Source organism: Protomyctophum bolini, assembly GCF_963924005.1.
Source record: "Protomyctophum bolini genome assembly, chromosome: 14".
Classification (NCBI taxonomy): Eukaryota; Metazoa; Chordata; class Actinopteri; order Myctophiformes; family Myctophidae; genus Protomyctophum; species Protomyctophum bolini.
Window position 1 is genome coordinate 25533383 of NC_137875.1, and position 18805 is coordinate 25552187.

Genomic DNA, 18805 nt, shown 5'->3' on the forward strand with positions numbered 1-18805 from the left:
AAAATCAACGGGGCCTGATGGTTTGCCTGCCTTGTTGTTAAAAAAGTGCTCTGAAGAGCTTACAGCTGCCTGGTGCCCTATTTTCCAACAGTCTGTAGACAAACACATATCTGATATCTGGAAAAAGTCACTAATAATTCCTGTTCCCAAAGTATCTTGTCCCTCTGTGAACAAAGATTATAGACCTATTGCTTTAACTTGTGGAGTTATGAAGTGTTTTGAGAGAATTATCGTGAACTCACTTAAGTCTCAGGTGGCTTCCTTTATGGATCCTTTACAATTCGCTTACAGGGCTGGGCGCAGCACGGAGGATGCTGTAGTCAGTATAACTCATTTAATTAGCAAGCACTTGGAGGAGCCAAAGGCATATGCTCGTGTCCTTTTTGCAGACTTCAGTTCTGCTTTTGATACTGTAAGCCCTCTGTTACTTGTCAAAAAGCTAAATGACATGAATGTAAATCCATTCATCATTAGATGGTTCCACTCCATGTTAACAAACAGATCTCAACAGGTAAAGGTGAACTCAGTACTCTCAAGCTCTAAATTGTGTAGCACAGGTGTGCCACAAGGGGGGGTGAGTTCACCATTTCTTTTCACTGCCTACACAAATGATTGCAGAAGCAGCCAGCCTAACAACTTCATCTTGAAATTTTCTGATGACACTGTAATAGTCAGCCTGTTGAGGGGTGTTGAACACCCGGTGGGTTACATCAGTGAGATCAATAACTTTAAAGACTGGTGTGATAATAGCCACCTTATGTTAAACACCACAAAAACCAAAGAGATGATCTTCGATCCAAAAGGTGTCCACATCCATGACCCAGTGGTCATGGGGGGCACGCAAATTGAGCAGGTTGTATCATACAAGTACCTGGGGATCCAAATGGACAACCAGCTCAAATGGAACGTCCATGTGGACTATCTGTGTGCCAAATTGGCACAACGCTTGCACTTTCTCCGCAGGCTCAGGCTCTTTGGTGTGAGCAAGGGAGTCATGTCAACCTTCTATGATGCAGTGCTAGGTAGCATTATTAGATATGGCATGACAGCTTGGTTTGGGACACTCTCTGTCCAGCTCAAATCTAGAATAGCTAAATGGAAAAAACAGCCATGAAGGTAATTGGTAGGAAAGATTCTCCATCTCTTCAGACAATCTTTGAGAAAACGGTGCTCAGTCTGTCAAACAGAGTGTTGTCTGATCCTTCACATATATTATCTTCAGAGTATGAGCTGTTACCCTCTGGTAGACGCTACAGAGCGTGTCGTTGCAAGAGCAACCGCTTCAAACTTTCTTTTCTTCCCACTTCAATTGTTCTACTAAACAACCGCCACATAGTTCATAGTTCTTAGTGGGGAAGGGACTTCTGACCTTCATCAGTTATTTATTGCACTTGTGATTGCGATACTATAAACTGTGAATACTCTAGCACTTTTTTTAAATATTATACCTTCTCTTATTGCAATTTGCACTTCTCCTGTGATACTCTTGTGACTTGTACTTTGCTGCTACTGTGTATTGTCTTGTGTGTATTGTCTGTCTGTTTTAAAAAGCGTTGATGTACTAATGCACTTTTGCCCAAGACAAATTTCCCCCCGTGGGACAATAAAGTATATCTCATCATCTCATCATCTCAAGTATATGTCATCAGTCGTCACAGACTCTTTTCAAATACATCAATTTTGGGATACTTGGCATGGAAAGGTTTGAAAATCAGTAGGTGTCATTCTCCGTGTTGAAAGTTCCATGGCCATCCACCCAGCTAGTAACTGGGACCAAAGTGGGGAACCCATGCATGGACCATCCTTACACAAAAGCAACGTTTGTGATTTCTACTACTGCATTTTAAACGTTTATAAAATGTTTGAAACATTCACGTCGCTTTCATGTATAAATACGCCCAGTGGCGTGCACAGACATTTAGAGGGGCAGGTGCTCAAGTGGAAAAAAAGGGCACATTGTGCAGAACGTGGAACCGGCCGGTTGCCTTAATAGTGTGAGATTTATAGACTTTGGGGCCTAAATAATATATTAGAAGCTTTTTTTATCAAGAATTGATCAATGTCACCATGGTCCACATACTGTAGTATACACTGTTAAAAAAAAGGGGTGCTCTAGCACCCCATAGTGTCCATCTGTGCACGCCACTGAATACACCTAGTCCACGTCGATTTCAGACCACAGCGGTTAGCTGCCATTTTGTCTTGTCGCAGCTGCATAGCAACAGCGACACGGTTGCGCATGCTGTGTTATCTCACACACACACACACACACACACACACACACACACACACACACACACACACACACACACACACACACACACACACACACACACACACACACACACACACACACACACACACACACACACACACACACACACACACACACACACACACACACACACACACACACACACACACACACACACACACACACACACACACAAAATGATGCCGAAGCAGTAAAAGCGTCGGTTATCCAAGTCACTGTGTTTGTTGGCTTGTCAGTGATTATAAACAGTAAGTGCGCTGGATACTGTCAATGTCTATGTAAACAATGCTAATAACAAGTGTCTCTGTTACAGTGCAGGCCTATACAGTATACAGTACAGGCTGATACTGTACGTGTTGTTCAGGATGGAAAATGAAGTATCAGCCCTCTACACCACTAGATTTAAAGTCATTTATTTTGTTTCAATGTTTTATGTTTGAAATTATTTAAATTATTAGTCACTTGTTTCAAAACATTTTCGACAAACATTACTACAAAAAGAAAATTCAAAGATTTTTTGTCAGTAATTTCATAAAGAAATCAAAGAAGATTTTAAGAAATTCCATGAATTAGAAATCTAACGTTTAAGGAGTAGTGTAAATAGCCCGATCTACAAGCTTGTAGGCTATAGATCTCTTATTTTCACTAGTTTGGGTCCTGGGCAAACGTCTAATTTAGGTTTAGGTTTAGGACCCACGTCTCTACAGGAAGGGACAGAGCAAGCTGTTCCTCCAGAGGAGGCTCAGGTCCTTCAATGTGTGCAACAGGCTGCTGCAGATGTTCTACTGATCTGTATATGCTTTTCAATATATTTAGTCACGGGACTCCCAAATTGATTCACATTGCATTTGGCCGTGAACGCTGCACTTTGACAACGTTGCTGTGCCAGGGACTCCCATTTACAAGATTTGTGTTGTTAATGTAAATATGTAAAATAATATTACTGACTCCTGGGGACACAAGGGATTCCAACAAACTGAACAAGCTGTTGAGGGAGCCTATAGTTGGACAACCCCTCTCATCCTCTCTTTGAAGAGGTATAGCGGGATGAGGAGCACATGATTCAGCCACAGTCTCACACACAACGGACACCTGCATTTCCCCATGGACATCAATAAAGATGTATCTAATCTTAGAAAGCAGTTGGACCACAATGGAAACAAGATTTTTGTGTGTTATCCTTTTAGCCTTAATGTCTGACTGTAACACGTGCTGTTTACATTTCTGACTAATAAAGTATTCAATCAACCAAAAAAGTGTATTCCTCCACAGGCAAACACTGCATGGCCTAGCAGGATTTGAAGTAGCTCACGGGGTACTGCACAACTGGAGGCAGCGTTTGCTGTCACTGGGTACTGAATCGATTTTAACCACATCCTCCCCACGTTTTATCAGCACATTAGGCTACTTGTTAAATAAAGGGCGATGGACAATGGACTCTATGTTCACAAGAGCCATTTTGACAGGCTAACACAGCTGAAGGCAACATTAATTGTGGGTGTGTTTCAATGTAGGCTTTTCTGTGTGCCAGGATTAAATGAACTGTATGTGTGCTGTATGCTGGGATCCACTTGAAATTCTGATGGCATATTAGTCCGACAATGTAGCTTTACGTGCGGTTAGGGTTAGGGACAGGGTTAATGGGTTGAATAATGACTGGGCTGACCCCTCCATGCTGGCACAGTAATAATACCTAAATTAAACACACCCACAATCTGTTGAACAGGTCTAATGCTAGTTAACTGGCCCCACTTGAAGTCACTGTAGGCCAAAATATAAAATCCACTTACACATAACTTTAGACAGTTATGTGTAAGTGGATTTTAGATCAGTTGTTTAGACTCTAAACTTCCAATGGTTCACTGGTTGTAGATGATTCATTCAAGAACCAATGGAATAGAACTATTAGTGAAATTGTCTGGTATAGCACTGTATATAAAATTTGAATAATCCAACTAAAACCGAAATGCCTAATTAAATCTCATGGTCTCTCAGTTTGACTGTACATGAAATGTGGCACATCAGACTCCTCAAGGACCACACCCCTGCTGCCTTTGGCAAATGGGAGGGGGTTGCCATGGTGACTTGACTCAAGTGTGAAGTGTCAATCCTGCTAGCTACGCACAATTCACAAACACATATGCAGACACATACCGCACTGTATAAACATGCAATTTCACACCGTTCACACACATCCAAACATATGCAAGCCTACACATTCTAATAAGTTTATGTTCACGTATTGGAAGAATTCATGTCCAGAGTCCAGGATAGAGAAAACACTACCTAATGTTGCAACTGCCAATTATAGCAGATATCTTGTCAGTGCCTTAGCCCTTGACTTGGGCATTCCTGCCATCTGCGGACCCCTCACAGCCAATCTGTGGGCTTCCAAAAATAAACACACAGTTTACACTTGTAACCAAGCTGTCAGACCACATCTTTGAGTGGTTGGTAGCCTACTTTAAAGCATCTGTTAGGAATGCTTCTTCCAGAGACTCAATAATACTCCCTACTTTCAAAGATGGTGACCTCTCTGTACTCGTCAACATCAATCACATCTGATGTATTAGTTATATAGTATAACATTTTGTAAAACCATAAAAGTTATTAATACATACACATAGAACATGATGGATGAAACGATAATTCTGAAATTCTGTGATGCCGAAATGTACATCCCAGTGATTGGATTATGATGGTGGTGCACATTGACTGCACAGACAATGAGGACCTGAGCAGTGATTCTTTTTCATCTCAGAGATCCACACTTCATTAGACCAGGGGTCACCAAATTATTTGGGGGGGTCCCCAGAATATTAACAAAAATATAAAATAATATAAAAGTATTTTCTCTATTATTAAGGGGGAGGCGTCATAAGGCATCCTGTGGCACTGAGTGAGTTAAGGTTATTGTAGCGGTCAAATTTTATTGAGGGGAGCGGGGCAGGGGTCACCAGACATGGCCAAAGCATTTCAGGGGGTCCCCAGCCAAAAATGCTGAGAACCCCTGCATTAGACCACAGTGCTGCATTATATTGTAGGGTTTCAATATAACCCTGGTGTTCATTGTCTCCACCAGGCCGAAGGCATGGGGAGAGAGTATGTTTTTCACTCCGTCCTTCCGTCCGTCCATGTGTCCGTCTGTGGACAGCTAATCTCTGGCACCGTTGGCTTGATCGTAGCCACACTGCACTCACACTCTCTGGATGCTTCTGCCCCACATGGGCCTATTATAACGCCACCAGGAGGCCAAACAGGAGGCAAAACACATTTTTTGACAGTAAACCTACAGGTTTTGTCCTAACATCACGTAAATTGGTACAGTCTCTCTATAACCATTAAACGAAACAGGTCTTTCAGAATTTTCATACTACATCCTCATTGGCTAAGATTGGCTTCCAAAGTTTGCAGTAGTGCTCCGTTTTGAACAAAATGCCACCAATCGAGAACATATCGTGTGGTTTTGGTGAACATTTGCACATTCCCACTGGGCCAAGGAAGAAATGAACATTTTCAAATCAGCCTCATGGTGGCGCTATAGTTGACCTATTTGTGTTTTTACCTATAACTGCAGTTACTGCACTGATCTGTGTAAAACTTTGTATGCACACACCCTAGAGGCCATGGCAAAACCTTTGCCCTGCATTTTTCACATCTGCCCGTTATAGTGTCACCAGGAGGCCAACTTATGTAAAACTCCTTCAGATTTTTTGTCCAAATTTCACAAATAAATACACATGGGGCTGTATTTTGCGTGTCTTAAGTACCAGGTCTTATTACTTAACTTAAGACCTGGAGGCGTGATCAATGCCATTTGGCTATTCTGAGTGGCCAAAGAGCATTGACCACGCCTCCAGGTCTCAAGTTAAGTAATAAGATCTGGTACTTAAGACGCGCAAAATACAGCCCATGATCTCTATAGTCACGTGAACAAGACAGGTTTGATTTCTCATATTCCATCCATCTTGATTGGCTAAGATTGACTTCCACATTTTCAGGAGTGGCCCGTTTTCTACAAAATGCTGCAAAAATACAGTGAAACTGAAACTGTGCATGCATGCATATTCCAACTAGGCTGAGGAAGAAATGCCACTTGACAAGGAGCACACACGCAAACAAACGCAGGGCAATGACAAACAGCATTGATTTTTCACCCTACCAAGATGAGGTTAAGGAATTGCTTCGATACAGCACTAACAATTACCACTCCATTAGAGCGGAGAGATAGAGTGAAGAACAAGTAGAAACATGCTAGAGTGTGACACACACACACACACACACACACACACACACACACACACACACACACACACACACACACACACACACACACACACACACACACACACACACACACACACACACACACACACACACACACACACACACACACACACACACACACACACACACACACACACACACACACACACACACACACACACACACACACACACACACACACACCCTACCTTAACAAGCCATCCTTGATGCATCAATACTGCTGCTGCCCTGTAGTTGATGCTGTAGAGCAGGGGTTTTCAACCAGTAGTCCGTGGACCAAGAAGTCTAGTCTACACAATGAGAGAATGAGAGTAGAAGAAAATAATTGTCATTTTGATCAACGTTTGCAAAAAAAAAAGGTCCATGGATCAAATGCCAAATAAATAATGCGGGCCTTCATATGAAAAGGGTTGAAAACCACTGCTGTAGAGAGCCAGCAGCTATTTTCTGTATCTTTGCATAAGGATCTTTGATCTAGAGTGTCTGTCTGTCTGTCTGTCTGTCTGTCTATCCATCCGTCCGTCTGTGAGAGAAATACAGAGTGAAAGTGGAGGAGGCATTGACTGAATTACAATACAATGTATCTTTATAGTGGTCATCTGCATATTAATAGTGTGCATACTGTATTAGCAGAATTTAGCATTGAATAATTCATTTCCTCTGCACTGGGCTTCAGAAAAGAGCATTTTGAGAAAGGAAGAGTGACATAAGGGATAACAGAAGGAGGACAGGCAGTTGTGTTTTATTATTAAAATGCACATTACTATTTTGTATCATTAGAAATAATTTGAGAATTGTTTATCACATAAAGACATCTAGATAAGAAATTTACTCCATCACTCTTCTTCTTGGATTCAAATAATTTCTCCCTTTTCATTGGTAGGGAGATTATGTCATAGCACTATGCAGACCAAAAGGCAGATATTTACTCATGGCTTTGCTGCCATCTTGTGAGAGTTAGTGGGTATTACAAGCAGAGCTTCTCTAGATATTGGATGAGAGGATAGGAGTGGCAGTTCATCCATGAACACCAGTACTGTGTAATTAAATTAAAGCTCACAGAGAAGATTGTGTGCACATCTCAATGCCTATATTTAGGCCAGGTGCTGGATGTGTCAGGCATCAAGGCAAATGTTACGGACCACGGTCCTTCTGATTATTTGTTTTATGAGGATAATTATTATTTATGGTGGCAATTAAACTGGGAATAATAATTATATGGAAATGTTGTGTTATGTTGATGGCATGTGTTACAAGTTATTTTCTTTGTTTCCTGGTGATGAATGAGTATGGCAATATGAGACTGTTGGCTAGAGTGCTCAAGTGAATGAATACAGACATGGCTGTGAGAGTGGATCCACGGGGATCCCAGTGGAGATGTCAGAAGAGGAAATCATGGCCCGCAGGTTAATAATATCAACTGGCGGCCTAGGGGCCACATGTAGCCCCCACCTTCACCTAATGCAGCCCGCAGGTTAATATTAACTGGCGGCCTGAAGGCCACATGTAGCCCCCGCCTTCAACTAATGCGGCCCGCAGGTTAATATCAACTGCAAACATGCAAACATGATCCACTTTAATTACTTCAGTCTATATTAGTAGCTTAATGACTATAGTAGGCCTAATAGTCTTTCTTATGTCGAATGTATTTGCATTTAAGTTCCTAAATTTAACATAAGAAGTAAGAAAAAATAAATGCATTTGAAATTAAATAAAACATTTACTTTTCAAGATTCCAATTCAGAAATAGCTAAAAAAAATCAGAATTTCAATTTAAAAAAGAGCAAAAATAGCAGATCTACTAGATCAAAACGTGTCGCAGTTTGAGCTTGTAGTGTAGATCAGCTATTTTTTACTATTATGCATTGTGGCCCTCTGGAGTGAGTGTGTAATATAGTTGCCCTCTCTCTGAGTCTCCATCATCAAAGTTTCCCACCCCTGCCCTATCCAAAAACTAGTTATAGATCTCATTGACACAAGAGACAACAGAATTGATAATATGCCACATGCAGTTGAATGCAAGTTGCAAATTGCATTATTCAATACACCTGTGGCCCACAGCCCACAGGTGAAGTTGATTTCAGTTGGTTGATTGACCAACTTCACTCTAGGCTTGGCTGCCTGTATTTGGTTGATTCATGAGCAAGTGAAAGTCACACACAAATATGCCTCAAAAGAAAATGTAGATCTGGCCATCAAGGGCGGATGGAGAAGAAGGTCAATGAGACCAAAAGAACACAGGATAAAGGTTTGTGATACAAAAAATATAAATGTTTTGCATGAATCGGATTTAAATTAATTGTTTTTCTTGCAACAACATTACAATTGTGTTTTTGGACAAATTAAACAGTGTCTACAAAATAGAATGATCATTAGTATCATCTCCAGAAATTCTACAGCTGCTGGTCAAAAATATACATACAATGAAAAGGAAGGGATGTCCGCACACTGTTTCTCTGCTCCCAGGACATCTTTTCAATAAAAGAATCCTGGGAGCAGAGAAACAGTGTGCAGACATCCCTTCCTTTGCATTAGTAGTTGAAATGTTTTTCATTTGAGCTTGTTTCTGTTTCTGTAATAGCTTTTTAGCTAACCTGAGAGAAGGATATATTGCATAAGCATAATGTTTTTACCTCCATTGTAAACCTATACTAGCTTAAAGCTTTGCCAAGCTCTACAAATAAGCCACAATAACATTTTACCTGACAAGCTTAGCTGGTTAAAATAACTGCAATATTAATGTATTAATTGTGTTGTGATTTGCTATGTTAATTCATACATAATCATGTTCAAATTGTAATTTTGTAAATAATTCAATAATAAAATGTTGACATTTTGGACATAGGCTTATTGTGCTAATTAGATAATGTACATGTTTGGATTCAATGACATCTGTTATGTGTTTAATAAATTGGCTTTTAAGATATATTTAATCTTAATTTTTTTCAGGGGCATTACTGAAATATTATATTATTTTCCATCCTCCTCCTATACGACTCTGTCTGAAGATATTGTAACTGAGGTACCACAGCCTGGAGCATCCTCCTCCTATACGACTCTGTCTGAAGATATTGTAACTGAGGTACCAGTTACAACATAGGGACCACAGCCTTCAACAGAGGGACCACAGCCTGCAGCATAATTTACCACCGACCCAAATCCAGTTGTAACACATGCACACCCGCTAGATCCATTTGACTGGCCATCTGTCCTGACAAATGCAGACAGGAAAGAATTTGTTCGTAGAGGGCCGTTCCATATTGACCCAGCATTCACATTTCCCCGAAGGGAGAGGGATGGAAGATCTTTTCATTAGCCCCACACTTACAGGACACTGCAAAATGGAGAAAAGATCCAGCGCAGCTGGCTTGTTTATTAAAAGAAAAACAATGCAGTTTACTGCTTCTGTTGCAAACTGTTCTCCAGCAAGACACACAAGTTAGTAACAGAGGGACTGACAGACTGGGTCAACATTGGAAGCTTGTTAATAAGCCACGAAAACAGCTCTGATCATATAAAAACATGGAAAGAACTGGAGCTTCGACTTAAAGAAGGGAAGACAATTGACCAATTAGAATTGTTCCTCATAGAGGCAGAAGTAAAACGCTGGAGGGAAATTCTCACACGCCTGGTTGCCATTATCCAGTCACTGGCAGAAAGGAACCTGGGTTTAAACTGTTGAAACATTGTAACAGAGTAATGGCAACTTCTTAAAAGAAGTGGAACTTTTGGCCAAATTTGACCCTGTAATGAGGCACCATGTCAGCCAAGTCCAACGTGGCATGAATTCCCATGCCACCTACTTAGGCAAAATAATTCAAAATGAAATAATTTCTTGCATCAGTGGAAAAATGCTTGAAAAAATGTTGGCTGAAATTGAATTGGTATTAAATACGGAAATTATACAGTCTGCGGAGTCAACAATGAATCCCTAAAAGTTCAGGAGACACTTTAAGAATGTGCCCTGGTGGGATAGTAGCTGTAGTAAAGCTGTAAAGTATAGGAATAAGGCTTTTAAAAAACTTAAAGATGCACTCTCTGGACACTTTGGTTCAGTATAAGAGAGCCCAGGCAATTGTGAGGAGAATGGTAAGAAGCCAAAAACGCTCATTCTGGAGGCAATACTGCAGTAGCATCGGAAGAGAAGTGCAACTGTCAGAGCTATGGGGTATGATCAGAAGAATGGGGGGTATTAGAAGGAATTTTGAGTTGCCGGTGACACAATGGCTATTATTACTAATATCGAGAGGACTGAGCTTTTGGCGCAGACATTTAAGAAAGTCCACAGTTCGGGGAACCTTTCAGAGGAGGCTAAGCAGTGTAGGAATTCAGTACTAATGGAGAAGCCGCATGTTTCGGTGAAAAGAGAGAGGTTGGAAGGTCTAGTGGACCTACCATTGGTATGTTCGAACTGAGAAGAGCAATTGGTAATGCTCGCCGGACCACTCCTGGGAAGGATGGAGTGTGTTACGGAATGTTGGAGAATATGTTAGATTGCTCGTTGGGTGTGGTATTAAGGCTGTGGATGAGATGATGATTCCATTCAAGGGAAGATTCAGTTCCATCAAGCAGTACATGAGAGGCAAGCCACACCCCTGGGGCTTCAAAGTGTGGGTCAGAACGGGGATCAGTGGCATCATCTGTGACTTTGACGTTTACCAAGGGAGCATCGATGGCGTACGAGCCAAATCTGAACTTGGCTTGTCGGGGGAAGTCGTCATGAAGCTTGCTTCGACACTGCCCAGCGGCTGCATCAGCCATCAGATGTTTGCAAAGACCAAGTTGGACACTTCCCAATGAAGACACAGAAAGGACGCTGCAGGAATACTGGTTGTTCAGGTCACACCATTGTGAGCTGCAACAAGTGTGATGTCCGCCTGTGCTTTACAGGAGAGAAAAACTGTTGAAAACAGTGAAAAGAAAGTGATTGGGGTGCCTGTCTCATTTTGCAGAGCAGGTGTGAATTGTCAGGAATGTGCAGTGTCATATTGGGTGTCATATTGGGCAGTGCAAATCAGTGAGTTGGCCAGACAGTATTGTGTGACCACTGACCAGTGAAAATGGTTTAGGTTATTAGGTTTCTTTACTACATATTATTGTACAGATTTTCATTTTGTTCATTTAATACAATTGATAAAAAATATGGCTTATTGGCGTTATTATTCATAATGTATACTGTTCTGAGGCCAAATATTATTCATAATTGATCTGAGGCCAAATAATATAAATGAATCCTTAAGTTGTTTTAGTGAAGTAATTACACATTTGCCATGTTATCCATAAAAATGGCCTATAGGAAATTTTGCTATGTGATGGACCCAACGTTGCTATATGGCAACATTTTCATAAAAACGTACCAAAAGATAAAAAAAAACTCCTACAAAGTACAAATATATCTGGGTCTTACAGGGTTAACAGAATATGGGAGACTGGGCCGCTTCCCTCCGTGTGGAAACAAGCAATAATAGTGCCAATTTTAAAACCAGGGAAAGACCCGTCAGGTCTAGTTACAGACCCATTGCCTTAATGGAGAGAATGGTCACTGAGAGATTGACATATCTCCTGGAAAGCAAAGCTCTGCTGTCCCCACATCAGAGTGGGTTTGGTAGGGGTAGGAATACAATGGATTCTGTACTATGCTTAGAGTCAGATATCAGGAAAGCACATACTAGAAAGGAAGTAGTGGTAGCTGTCTTTGATGTAGAAAAAGCATATGATATGCTCTGGAAGGAAGGGTTGTTAATAAAACTGAATGTTGTAGTATACAACATGCTGTGTACTCATACAAGGTACTTGTACGTGAATATGCAATGTGCTTGATATGTATTGTATATGATTCTGTGTGTAATAGACTGACTGTCTTGTTAGCCACTGGAGACAGCTCATAGAGCAAGGTCGACTTGCTGCTAGCTGATGCTATTGTTATGTCTCAGTGGCACGTCATTAGGACACAGAGATCTAGGGCTATATATGATTCTGTATGTGAAATAAACTTTCGTGTCATGTTAATATCTTCTCCCGGGCCGGCCTGTCTGTCTGTCCGCCGCCGAACCACGGAAATGTTCAACCGGGTCGTCACACACCAGAACCAGATGAGGGTCCAGTACTTAGTATCTAATCATAACACTGAAGGCATTGGGAATTGGAGGTAGGGTATACAACTGGGTAATGAGTTTTCTTCTGGATAGGAAAATACAAGTACGAGTAGGTGCAGAATATTCTAACGTTTATGTAGTGGAAAATGGAACCCCACAAGGGAGCATGTGCAGTCCGTTGTTATTCAACATAATGATCAATGGTATCTTCTCTCAGGTGGATCAGAGGGTAGGGAAGTCGTTGTACGCGGATGATGGGGCGTTGTGGATACATTTTCGTAATGCAGAATATGTAAATAAGAAAATGCAGGCGGTAATAGGTATAGTGGAGACAAGTAAGTAATATGTTTCTCAAAGCGCCGACAGTTAGTGCCAATATGATCCTTAAAGTTATAATTGGTCATCCTATTGAGCAGGTTGAGAATTTGTAGTGGAGCATTCAAAACGTTTCCAGTGTCGGCTATGCAGGTGGAATGGGGGAAATGCCATTAAGGATGAGAAGAGATAAGCAAATGTTAGCATATTGGGGCAACCTCCAGGGACACAGTAGTACACATCCTACTAAGAGTGTTTTAGAGGACTGCTGGGAACATGAATCAAACTGCATGAGCTTTGGGTGGATCGGCAATGCAAAGGAAAGAAGTATAGGGTTACATGAATTACAATACAGCCCCACAGTGACACTCCCTCCCATTCCCCCCTGGTTATTTCCATGGCCGTGTGTAGATCTTGGGGTACAGAAGGAACTAAAGAACAAGCCAAAGTCAACTCCAGTGTGGTACTCAGTCAGGAGTTATTGTGAGCATAAGTACACAGACTCAGTGTTTATATATACGGATGGCTCCAAGGATCCTGAATCAGAACGTACAGGAGCAGCTGTGTTCATACCTGTAAGCGAGATAAATATTAAGAAAAGACTAACCGACCATTTGTCAGTGTATAGGCCTACTACAGAGCTAGTGGCAATAATTCTGGCCTTGCAGTGGATAGAGAAGGGAATTGATAACACTGTTATTGCGTCTGATAGCTTCTCTGCACTAGAAAGTATTAAGTCAGGCAGATCTGCGTGTAGAATGGACCTTCTTAGTGAAGTACTTATGAGTATGAATAGGAAACAAAGGTATAGAAACACGGTTCCTGTGGGTTCCAGCTCATTCTGGAGTTGAAGGAAATGAGAGAGTAGATATTCTGGCTAAGCAAACACTAAGAGTGGAGCAAGTAGATATGCACGTGCCATTAAGCAAGAGTGAAGTCAAACCATAGAGTATATTCACAGGCAGTATGGCAGGAGTATTGGGATGATGGGGAGGTTGGAAGACACCTTTATAACATTCAGAGGCAGGTTGGTGCTGAGAGGGTGGTGGGCTGGAGTAGCTCCTATCAAAGTGGGTTCAGGAGAGGAAGATCCACAATGGATGCTCTAGTAGAAGTTACTAAATGACATAGAAAAAGCATTGAAAATGAAAGAAATAATGGCAATAGTGTACTTTGATATTGAGAAAGCCTATGTCTATGTGGAGGGAAGGGCTGTTAATCAAGTTAAGTAAAATGGGTATTGGGGGCAGGATGTATAACTACGTCATGGATTTCCTGACGGGCAGGAAGTTTTGTGTTAATGTTGGAGCAGAAGTGTCTAAATACTATGGAATAAACTCTATACCATAGTATTTAGACAGTATTATACCATTCTCAGAGAATGGTATACCACAAGGGAGAGCAATCATAAGAATATAAGGAAAGCAATCGAGACGGTGGAGAAGTGGTCGTACGAATGGGGGTTCAAAATGTCAGCAAGTAAATCCTGTTTCATGGTGTTCACGAACAAGCGAAATATTCAGGAGAAACTAACATTGTATGGTCAGCCAATGGAAAGTGAAAGAATTTAAGTATCTGGGACTGTGGCTAGATGGCAACTATACCTGGAAAGTGCACATGAATAACCTAGACACCAAGTATAAGAAGGGAATCAACCTATTACGAGCAGTGGCTGGATGTGATTGGGGGGCAGACAAACAGTCATTAATGGGGATCTATAGGGCAATTATGAGGTCAACAATAGACTATGGATGTATAGTGTATGGAGCAGCAGCTAAAACAGCTCTGCAAAGAATAGACAGAGTTCAGTATAAAGCACTACGAATCTGTATTGGAGCCATTAGATCAACCCCAATTAATGCAGAGGCAGGAGAAATGCTACTGGAGCTGAGGAGAGAGAAGCTTACACTTGCATACTGGATTAGAATCAAAGGTAGTGGAGAAGGAAACCCAGTTAAGAGGGCATTGATGGATTGCTGAGAGTATGCCAGCTTCCAGGGGTGGGGTTTTGGATGGATATGGCATAGGGCATAGGATTTGGAGACGGCAAAATTCACTATGACTTCCCCAGTTAGTGATATCTCACCATGGCTGTTCGCAGAAGTAAAGGTGGACCTGACCATTGTTGAAAATAAAAGTGATTGGCAAACAGAGGACATAGGAGACCAATCCAATCTTTACCTCAGACAGAAGTACAGCAACTACAGTATACTTGCACATATTCACAGACGGGTCTAAGAATGAGCAGCACAGGTCTCTCGTTATTTATATATGGTCCAAAATACTCTGTCAAGAAGAAAAGTGTGCTATATGAACTTTCTATCAGGGGTGGCTAAACTGGCCATCTGGATTAGCAGAAAAAACTAAACCCTGGGGGTGGTCTGTAGACCCCATGCAAGTGATGCAAGGACTGGTGACAGCCCGCCTTAGGGTTGAACATGCCTATTACAGGACAGTGGACATAGAGACCTTTGATGCAACGTGGGCTGTGGGAGGGGTTTTGTGTATGGTGAGGGAGCATGGGGAACTAATTCTCTCTTTTTAATGTTTATTTTTAAGTTTTAATGAAGCATGTGTAATGATGTGATTTGGTGCTGAGTTGCGGCAGTATTTAATAAAGGTACTTTTAAAATCTCTCTCTCCCTTCTCATACTGTCTCTCTCACTCTCCCTGCTGGTTTCATCTCACCCTTTCTTCTGTTTCTCTATCTCTCTCCCTGCTCTCCTTCTCCCTCTGTCTCTCTCTTGTGTGATTGTCAGTGGAGGGGGTTTCTATACGTGGAGACTAATGTATGAAGCCAATCTACTGTTCATTTGTCAGACATCACTCTTCATCTGTGCAGCTGTAGGACAGGCGGCCGGCACCCTCTGGGGGTCTGACTCTGACATATGTTGTTTGGTAATTTTCACTGCAATTAAGGGCGCGTGTCTGCGTAATAATAAACGCTGGAACGGGGCGCCGTGGCAATATGGCCACACCTGCAGCAGTGAGGGAAGGAGGGACATGCGGACAGTGTTGGAAAAAGTACTCACATTGTAGCTCTTCTCACAACATTGACGACACAGGTTCTTTATAAACGGGCATTTATTTCGGTCATTCTTCTCATCCCTCAGTTGTTCCATCCATGCCGTGAGAACTGTATGTTCACACAGAAATAATGAACACAGTCACAAACAATTAATTTACACAGTATACAATAACATGACTGACCAAACTAATTAAAATACAAAACATGTAGAAATGCGCGATGCGCAGGTGAACGTGTCCATCAAACAAACAACAAAGATAACTCTAAAATAGACTACCTCGTTGGCCGATTGTGTAAAGAGGTTCTTCATTCTTGAGTCTCTTAAAGTCTTTAGAATGTCTTTGACCGTCTGTCCTTGGCTTCAGATGTGTTTGAATAACTTTAGCAGCGCGATGTAACACTCACTCTACACTGCAAGTAAACGTTCTTCCTTGTGCAGACCAGAGTCTGAATGAGTGAGACAAAATGTATGTTTGTACCACCTGTGTGCAATGCCATGCAATCATGCATCAATCAGTCAATCATGGTCCAGTGTTGCTACCATGCAGTGTTGCTATAGTTGGAACTTTCAACTTGGTCCTGCCTCAGAAAGCTATCTTCTAAATCAATTATGAACCACATATTTATTATTGCATCATGAAATTATTATGAATTATTATTTTTGAACTTATGACCATGAATTGTAGCTATTTGTTATTTCAGCACACACACGCACACACGTGCGCACACATGCTCGCACACACGCAGTGACACACACAGTGACACACACAGTAACACACACACACACACACACACACACACACACACACACACACACACACACAGTCACACACACACACACACACGCACACTGCACCACCGCCATTATTAGTTGCTCCAGATTGGCCACTCTGAGGCCCAGATGCCTGTGACCTCGCTGCGCCCCCTAAACGCGCCGTTATTGTGATTAAAGCATGATTGGCAGAACTGCTTATTAATTCTAATCTTGGGCACATATGTGTGGTGGTGGTGGGCAGAGGGCAGGTAGCGCTGTGCCAGGCAGATGCCACACAGAGGCTAATTCACTCTGACATGCCAGCGGAGCATACACTCACTCACACATGACATGCAACGTTTTACACGCACACACACACACACACACACACACACACACACACACACACACACACACACACACACACACACACTTTAGTGGCGTCAACTCCGTGGGTTCAGAGGCGCAAATGAACCCACTGGCATTTTGGCAAAATATATCAATATGCAGTATATGCACCCAGAGCCGAAGAGTTATGATGATCGTCATGGGGGCTCCCCGCAGCCCCGCCTCCCCGACTGATGTCCGACTAGCTCCCAGGCTATCTAGATTCCGTCTATCGCGATTCGCTGTAATGGCAGCTCTGCCAACAGAAAGAAAAGTAGGCCTACTTTATTATTTGTTTATTGAACCCTGCGCTCGTCTGTTTTTTGAGACCTTTATTTAGTTTATGTCTGGAGCCTGTTCTTGTTTTGTTTGCCCCGTTTATTTTGAAACCATTACACTCACACGACACAAACTCCTACCATAATATCAACCTGTTGCAGTGTGACAGTGTGACCCCACCCTGTCACTGTTTGCTGCTAGTGTACATGCCTTTCAGTAAGCGCGCACTGTTAGGACATGCAAAGACTACTAAGAAGCAGCAAACTGAACAAACAAACACACACACACACACACACACACACACACACACACACACACACACACACACACACACACACACACACACACACACACACACACACACACACACACACACACACACTGCTCTCTAGATTCCTGTCTCTTTAAGCAGCTGAACTCTATATTGGGCCAAACCAACTCCCCTTCCAGGGAGGGGGAGGATTGCCTGTCACAGAAGGACATCAAAGGATTAAAGGACTTTTGGGAAACCTAAAAAGACTTTAAAATAGAGCTACAAGCTCAACTGAAATGTGAATATGAATATAATGTATATGAATGTGTTTTGTGCCAAGCCAGGCAGAGTTGACATGTTGTGGATCATGTTGACCCCTATTCAGTTGGTCCAGTCTAGTGGGAGGGGCCATGGGGGGTATAAAGCTCAGAGACTGAATATCCAAGTCAGTCTGTCTGCACACTCTGCTGCTGTTGGTCGGGGAAGGAGCTGTCTCTGAGGAGGTGATGTTATTTTGTTATTATTTAATACCATGGTTTACATAGATCTATTACTGTGATGTTTATTATGATATATATATATATATATATATATATAATGTTTTATATATAATATAGATTATAATTATTTAATGTACATTTGAAAAGGCTGGATTTATAAATACTTATGCTTATATCGTATGATAATGATTTATTTGGAAATTAGTTTGATTTATGTGGTTATATATGATATGCAGTACTTTGTTTTGAATATATCTTTTTATTTTTTTTTGCAGACGTTTGGTCTCCTTTGTTGTTATCACTTGTCTGTCACTTGGGGTTAATAAATCTTGCTTAAACTCTGCCCAACTGCGTAGCCGTGCCATCCGTTTGTTCATACTACCCTAGCCTCAAAGAGGGGTGTGACATGCAGTCATCATCAATCACCATCGACAAACGGCTACAAGTGAGTAAACTACAAGACGCCCAAGTCCCAAAGTGTGAGCACGTTGTTAAACCGTATATCTCTGGTGATAAAAGAAAGAAAGGCATATTGTCCCTACATTCAAGTTGAAATCTTTACTCTGATACGGACACAAGTATTGAAATTGGATCGATTGGAAGGATCTAACCATAATGGATGTGTCACGCTA